Genomic DNA, 8,091 nt, shown 5'->3' with positions numbered 1-8,091 from the left:
TAAAAAATTAAGGAGTTGTACCATGGTGGGAATTTGAAAATCTTAGGCAAACTTTCTTCTTGAGTTATCTCATTCAGATGATTTTCTGAAACTTGACCTCTGACCTTGACCTTGAGGTCGAGGTCACTGAAATTCAAACTCGTCCGACAGTTTTTAGAAGATGCACTGTTGGTTTGGTGAAGTCATCTGTAGATGAGACCCCAGACCTCCTCACTCAGAAGCCTGTCTAAAATGAAATAACAACTTAAATGACAACTATTCGCAGGAACCATGTTTATACATAAAAACAGCTTAAAAACAAACAGAGTCAGGTGATTGTTACGATTTCGAAATGCTTTACCTGATCATTTGTTATCCATCCACTTGAGTCCAGTTGTTGAGGTGGGTATTACTGTTGTATATAAATGAAGTCAACTGTGATTTGGTGCTTTTAACATGCAGCTATAAACACCTACCAGTGTTGTAGACATTAAGAAGGTCATCACCATGCAAAACAAGGAGGCTCTGTAGTCCAAGGGTGCACATTCCTGTCACATCTGGTTTGTAGAACTGAACTATGAACAAACAGAGTACAATATTATGAAACATTCAAAAACCATGCCACAATCAAACTTGCAAAGACAATAAAAACACCACCAGTGTTTGACAGTACAGATGACAGTTACTGACTGAAGAAGGGAAAATCCACAAGTTTAATGTCATCAACAGAAATGAACCACACCACGTCACCTGATAAAATAAAGTTCATTTCCAACACCTTAGAATAACAATTTCAGTTTTTCAAGAGTTACAGTTTGTATTTATACTGTAAAGCATATAAGTATTTAGCATTCTTAGAACTCAGATATGGTTGTTGGCCTGCTTCTTTGGGAGCTGTGGTCTGGCGTTTAAGGGGTGTCTTTAACAGGTGCTGGGTAATTCTCAAGTGCCTGGGGCCTTGGGGTCCTGTCTTCAGCTTGTACTAGGATGGCCGGGGCCGGCCTCTGGCTGGGTTGACTACCCGTTGCCTCTTGTCCTTTGGGCCTCTTGTCCTTTGGGCCTCTTGCCCTTTGGCCGTGGGGCCTGTCTGGAGCCTCCCTCTTCCTTCTGTTGAGGCAGACACGTGGTTATCATTGGGAAATGTGGTTTCGGATCCTCACTACGCTTAATGAGCTATGGCCGACCTGGGTCTCCTGGGCCTTTCTCTGTCAGTCTCTGGGGTTTGTTTCAGCTTTTCACACTCATTATCAAGTTTTTTTTCTTTGACTGTGTTTTGTTATAGATGGAGCAGTTGCAAATGGATCCTAGACCCTTTTTTTGCTCTCTTTTTCTTGCCTGTCAGCTCTGACATTGTTATGGTAAATGGTAAATGGCCTGTATTTGTATAGCGCTTTTCTAGTCCCTAAGGACCCCAAAGCGCTTTACACAACCTGTCATCCACCCATTCACGCACACATTCACACACTGGTGATGGCAAGCTACATTGTAGCCACAGCCACCCTGGGGCGCACTGACAGAGGCGAGGCTGCCGGACACTGGCGCCACCGGGCCCTCTGACCACCACCAGTAGGCAACGGGTGAAGTGTCTTGCCCAAGGACACAACGATCGGAACCGGCAATCTTCCGATTACAAGGCGAACTCCCAACTCTTGAGCCATGATCGCCCCAGGCAATGCTAGGCAATGTTAGGCAATGCTGATTAAATAAATAAAATAAAATAAAAATCCATCCATCCGGTCTCTTCAGCTTATCCTTACCAGGGTTGTGGGGTGGGCTGGAGCCTACCCCAGCTGCCATAGGACGAGAGGCAGGGTATTGCCTCTCTGTCACAGGGTTGACACATAATATTATGTGATGCCCTGAATACATTACACAGAATCACCAGTTAAGTCTTTGTCTTTGGACTTTGGGAGGAAGCTGGAGTACCTGGAGAGAACCCACACAGACAAGGGGAGTACATGCAAACTCCAAAACAGAAAGGTCCCAGCCAGATGGTGATATGAACCCATAACCCATATATAATAATAATAATAATAAATCTTCTTAATAAAGAAAATAAATAAAAAGAAGCTGACTAGCCTCCTGGTGTGGTTTGCACAACAGATCATTCAGATCATATTTCTTTTTGCTAAAGCTGCTTGGTGGGACACCTTAAAAGAGAAAACCCCCCAAAACATTCAGACTCGGCACAGTTACTTCATCCAAATGGTGAAATAATGACATTGTTTGACTTGTTATTCCTTGATTGCTTATATTCTTCATATAATAAACAGTTACAATAAAACACAATAAAAACAACAAAACAAAAACATGCATTCTTCATTTCCAAGTAACATTAACTCATTTATGTAAGCAAGGAAAGCTAATAGAATTTACATAGTAGCTCTGCTATTGCGTACTGGACAGACCTTTTGAAAAACAAACTTCTGCAGCCATCTTTGTGAATAATGTTTGCTATCATTTTATCATCCTATCTGGGCTATTGCTTGGGAAATACAGGCATTTATGAATAAAATGCATTAATGAACCACCACAAATGTTCTAACACTGTTTTAACAGTGGGTGCTCGCTGGATCTGTTGCTGTTTATAGTCCAAATTGGGATGTTCCAGATCTTTAACTCCAGATGTGGATGAGTGTTAAAAAGCAGCAGAAGTGTTCGTTTCTGGCACCAGTACTTTTTTTTGTTTTGCTAAATCGAGTGAGGTGTCACTGAGCGATAAGGGGAAGATGTTCTCACCCTGCCCTACTTTGTGGTTTTTCTTGTTAAACTCAGGCTGGTCTGTGATCCTGTAAACCAAACAAACAAATGGAATACATCTATGAAACTTTATGTTGGGCTTGTAATGACCCAGTTTAGTTTTAACTCTTTTCTCCATAAAGATAATATAATAAATGATGACTTTCGACATCTCAGGATATGTCATTAAAGACGTGGTTTGACGACCATTAGGATAGTTTCTAGGTTTTTCAAGGGTAGCTGTAGCAGAGACCACCTCCCTAACTTCTGATCTTATTTTGTTGTATTAGCAGGCTGAAATATGACAGCAACTGCTCAGTTCAGACAAAAATGCTAATGATTTCAAGCAGTAAAGAATTTAAAACATATCGATTTTTTGAAGCCTACTTATTTTATTGATTTAATCGAAAAAGTGAGAAGTATAGTTGTATGCATACTTTTTTAAGTAATAATTTGTGCTCGATGTTTCTAAAGACAGAATACTTGTGCAGTGTTATTTCTGTAACTGCTCGATGTAGAGGCCGTAGTGCAAACAAACAAAAAGTCAGAACATAATGTAAATATTGTGTACAAGTACTCTTACATTTCAGAAAAGAATCTCGCTTAGTCATATTTATTAATGTATTTATAAAATTAGCTTAACTCGGGTACTACAAAGTGCAGTTCATTGATTACAATTAGTTTAAAAACTCAAAAATAATCTATTATAACTTGATTTTATTTTTTCTGTACTGTTTTTAGTAAAGCCATCTTATTACATTTATTTATTCATCTCATCTGTGCTCTCTCTGTGAACGAAGATGAGATCAGCGTCAATCATAATGCCGCTGTCTCACTTCATATGGGTTGGACCAAAATGCAATTTATTCCCGTAATTTTAAAGGGAATTAGAGCAACACGTCCTTCTCCCGTCGCTTGCACCTTCTTCTGCTCAGCCTATTTTGCAATCACAACGTTCTCTTCCCTCGGTACAATTTGGGAAACTGGGAAAAAAAAAGAAAAACAACTTTTCTTCTCGCGATAGTAACTAGTTTAAGCAGCCGCCATATTCTTTGACAGTATTTTGATTCGTATCTGCTGGAAGTGAGGAAAAAGAGAAAAGTGAAGGGCTGTCGAGGGGAGGGGGGGGCACAAGAAGAGGAGCTGTCAAAAAGGTATTCCCGAGTCTCTGTCAAACGGCGGAGGACTAAGGCTCGGTATCCCTCCCCCTAACGCTATTTCGAGGACACAGAAGGCCCGGGGCCTCGGTGCAAGTTGGCTCTTCGTCTCCCTGGCAGTAGCTGGATCCTTCTTAGCTTCTCTTCTCCCAGCTCCGCGGCCCTCCGGAGGTCCAACGGCGGTCTTGGGTGTTGAAGGCGGCCCGGGGAGCGGCGGCAGCGGCGGCGGCGGAGACTGGAGGGTAAGTTACATTTAATTAACACAGCTTTCGCCATTTAGCAACAGCCGGAAGAACACAGTTTTAATAGCGTTACAGTGAAAAGGAAAAGGCATTTCGGCTTATTATGCCGCAAGTGCTTCTATATACGGTCCATTGTATTTGAAAGAAAATGGAGAGAAAAAAAGCTTTTCAGATGTGGAAAAAGTTTTTGTCTACAGTAAGCAGCTAACTTAGTTAGCTAACTCGAAGTGTTTAGAGCCTGTTCAAATCTCTGAGTTGGGTAACTACTACTTTACATTTTGAAACCAACTCGTTAGCTTAACCGCTAAGTCCTGTTTAATATTCATAGCTCCGTGTAGATACTAAGGGTCTCTTTATTTTAGAGTTACACTGCCTGGCGCTACATGTTTTATAGTGTGTGTTAGCTCATGCTATTTTTCCATTGAGCTCTCCGATGAAACGTCGCACGATTAGTCGTGGATGGAAACGTTAAATCATAAAATTGAAGCTTCTCTTCTTCTCCTCCCCAGAATATTTGATCCCTTACGAGCTTAAAAATGAAGCTCGTACACCTCAATTAACTGTTTATACCGTCGCTACCACAATGGAAGCACGAAAACTTTCTTACTGACTAACTTTCACACAAGTTGAAGTTGTGATACATACACGCGTGGAAGCCCTACTGTATGTATCATGAAGAAGTAGAGCCTCCGAGATTCAAATAGTGTGGTCTTTGATTGTTTGATAACTAAGGCAATAAGACAGTGACTTCGCCTATTTGATTACTTGTTTCTCGCCTTTTAACCGTATGGGTCCGACAGATTTGTGGCACTTGTGATAGGGAGTGGGTCCTAACCTTTACCAGCGAGAATGACAGCTCTGGGTATAGTTGGGATGAGAAGTGTTTGTCCTGAGATCATTTAAACTGTCGGGATGTTGACTTTTCTGGCTTGTTGTATTATTTATACTCGTGAAAACACTAAAGGTGCCAGCATGGACTGGGAGATACATTTGACTTATTGTGAAAGTTTCATGTGAGAATAAAATCTGTGGCCTCGCAGCAAAAGTATTCCGAATAGAAGTATTCTGTGACAGTTATTAGATTAAAGATGCTGGATAAGTTTGCTACCTTGTACAAAAAGAGGTGTAACAATCAGTTTGTTGCCCAGCGAAAACCCCTCGGGGTGTGTTCAGGCAGGCTGTGTTTCTCCATGTAGCCTCACTCAGCCTGGTGTTCCTATTAAGACTAGACACCAGTTGATGCACAATGTTGGTTGTGGCTGGAAAGTCTGCTGGCTCTAGCAGCCACTTTGGAAGGTGATCAATCTGTGTCCAATTAGTCGTTTTTGTCCTAAAATTGGCAGCTTTAAAATCCTGAATTGACTTGTGAGGTGACTTCTGATTTTTTTTTCTCTTCTCCCTCTCCTTTTTGCTTCTGTTCTTAAAGAAACAGCCCAGTCACAGCACAGCCTACCTGACTGTGGCTTGTTATGTGACTCCCACTATACTACTCATTTACTGCTTTCAAACTGCAGAACTCAGAATCCCTTCTTTTTTGGCCTCCAATCAAAACCTTGCTATTGTCGCTAACCTGTAAGACTGTATATTATTCACTATCAGCTTTTGCCTGTCTTGACTTGCAGTCAGCATTGCACTTCCTGACCAATAAGCTGCCACGGCCAACTGTTTATAGGTGCAGACCCCTAACTGAAACCATGTGTGCCTTTAGCTAGGCAAATATGTTGCTAGGAGACCTTGCTGATTTGCCACTCTTTGGAGACTCGGCAATGAATGCACGAGCCTGAGCGATAAGTGCTAAATGAGGATTTGGGGGAGGATTATGGAATTGTATAGAACGGCATGCTGCTGATCGCTTTATTTGGTTAGCATTAAGGCAAATGCTAACAGGGAGTTGGAGTGCTTTATCCTTATGCTAGTTGAGAGAAGTGAAAAGAAACAGGCTCCCTTGTTCTAATTGCTTCTGTACATAATAAACAAGGAAGAACTAACACTTGAGAGCTTCTACAACCAGCCTGAGAGTTTGTGGTATGTTGTCGCGAGGCCTGTGCCAATGCTGAAATCTTTGTTCCTGGAAAAACCTGTTTGCTGATTTATCATTTGCAGTTTGTACAACAAGTTATCGCTGCAGAGCAAACCAAAGGGTGGGGGTGGTATAGTTGTGTAGCTTATGCTCCTGCCCCCCCACCCTACAACTGGCTTCACAAGGGGAAGGATAATTGCTGCATATTAGTGTTCTTGGACTGCGTATAACTTGCTTGTTGTTCAGATGAAGAGTGCAGAGTCAGTTTAACCCAGGAAATGATATTGGTTTACCTTTCTCTGAGTGTCAGGGGCGATTATATCTAAGACGCTACAAATGCTTGAGCACCCTGCTCAGTGACTTGTCCACGTAGGTTATTTTGGAGGGTGTGTTTTCTTCAGAGGTGTTGGTGAGAAAAAAAAAACAAACAAACTGTAAGCCCAAATGGGAGTTAGGTGAAAAGGAAGGATCCATCACATTATGCCCAAATGCTGCAGACTCAGGAAGAGGGCTCAATGTTTTTTAACCCTCCCCCTCTCCAGTGTGTGGTTGTCAGGAAGAACCCCCTCCCCCTGTCCAGTTCTCCTGACTTCTCTGCTTTATAATGTGAGACCTCCATTACACATGCTGCTCATGGTTGTCTCCAGTTCAAGGGTTAAATTGCACACATTGAGGCTGACACTGCACACTCCTCTATACGTCTAACTGCCAAAGGCTACGAGCTTCTTCATTTTGCAGTGTGAATTTTGCAGCAGCTTTACAAATGGTCCGTGGAGACGTGGAGCTGTGTATGATTAAGCTTTATTGGCACTGTCATCTCATTCAGGCAAAAAGAACTCCTCACTGACCTAATAAATACAGAGCTACAATAAATGCATACATATCAGAGCTTAGATTGTTTCTATCCACTAAATATATTTTAATGCCAGATACTGTGTCCCATAATCTCTGGAGTTGTTTCCATTAATGTGTATGAATGACATTTGGTTTAGTTTCTACCTGTTTGACTTGCTTATGTTGATGCTGCACAAGTACATTAGATGTAGCTGTAAACCTAAAATATTAGCCGAAAACAAGGCCATAGTGCCATAAAACTGTAGAATTCAGTGGAAATTTGCCAATTTTCTGCTGCAAGCATCCTTTCTGATTATCAGACACTTAATTATGCATTTGTAGACCTAAATGCTCAAAGTAATTAAAGCGATTAGGTTAGGTTAAAGCTCTTACTGTATTTTTTTTAAGCGTTTCTGTCTCATTTCTCACTATGTGATTGGAGAAAAGTAATTTTATTTTCTAAAAGCTGAGCAATTTTGTAGATTAAGTTAGCCTTACTTCTAAGTCTAAATTAAAAGTAGTTCTTTTGTGTAAGCGTACTCTACACTTGGGTAATAATATTTTAAAATCTGTATTCGGCGTGATGGAGGTTTCAGGTCTGAATGGCACTGAATTGTTATTAGTTACGTTATGTTTATGGTAGAGATGCACAGATATATTGGCTGAATATCTGTATGTTCTGAAAGTCAAAACCAACAAAATAGAATAGAATATCAGCATTGTAATTGGCTATCTAAACTAAAACAATTAATAAAAGATAATCTAGTAGAGAAGAGAACTGATGAAAAACAAGGGTGTGTTAAATGCATTCCTTACCCGCAAGGACTCTGGTGAACCCTTCACTTATCTTTAAGCCAGATACTTGTTTTGCAGTTGGGACAATGGGTCAACATGATTGACAAACTGGATAGATGTTGCAGCACTAATGCCAATAAGGAACTGAAGATGCATAGCGATTAGGCAGTGGCATGCTGTGACTTACAGAAAGGCAGACAAAGATGGTGCCTCTTCTTCACATTCACAAAACATCTTTGCCACTGATTAACAAGACAAATCTCATCATTGTCATATAGATTACTACTGTAATGCAGAAAATCATATGTTTGTGGTGGCTTTCCTG

The 8,091-nt window shown here is 41.0% G+C and overlaps 1 protein-coding gene across 3 annotated transcripts in view; it reads left to right on the top strand.

Moving 5' to 3' along the window:
* Window positions 1–3,610: 3,610 nt before the first annotated feature.
* tab2 (TGF-beta activated kinase 1 (MAP3K7) binding protein 2) overlaps window positions 3,611–8,091 on the top strand; it is a 47,539-nt gene continuing 43,058 nt past the window's right edge. For 2 of the 3 annotated variants that reach the window (XM_084952863.1, XM_084952862.1), the window contains exon 1: window positions 3,613–4,117. The gene's annotated coding sequence lies outside the window, so the exon portion shown is untranslated. Of the gene's footprint in view, window positions 4,118–8,091 lie in introns of all 3 variants that reach the window. The other variant, XM_084952864.1, reaches the window with a different exon arrangement.

The sequence above is a fragment of the Perissodus microlepis genome, chromosome 15 (genome assembly GCF_051167445.1).
Source record: "Perissodus microlepis isolate ML-2025 ecotype Zambia chromosome 15, ASM5116744v1, whole genome shotgun sequence".
Lineage (NCBI taxonomy): Eukaryota > Metazoa > Chordata > Actinopteri > Cichliformes > Cichlidae > Perissodus > Perissodus microlepis.
This window is presented reverse-complemented; position numbering and strand designations above follow the sequence as displayed.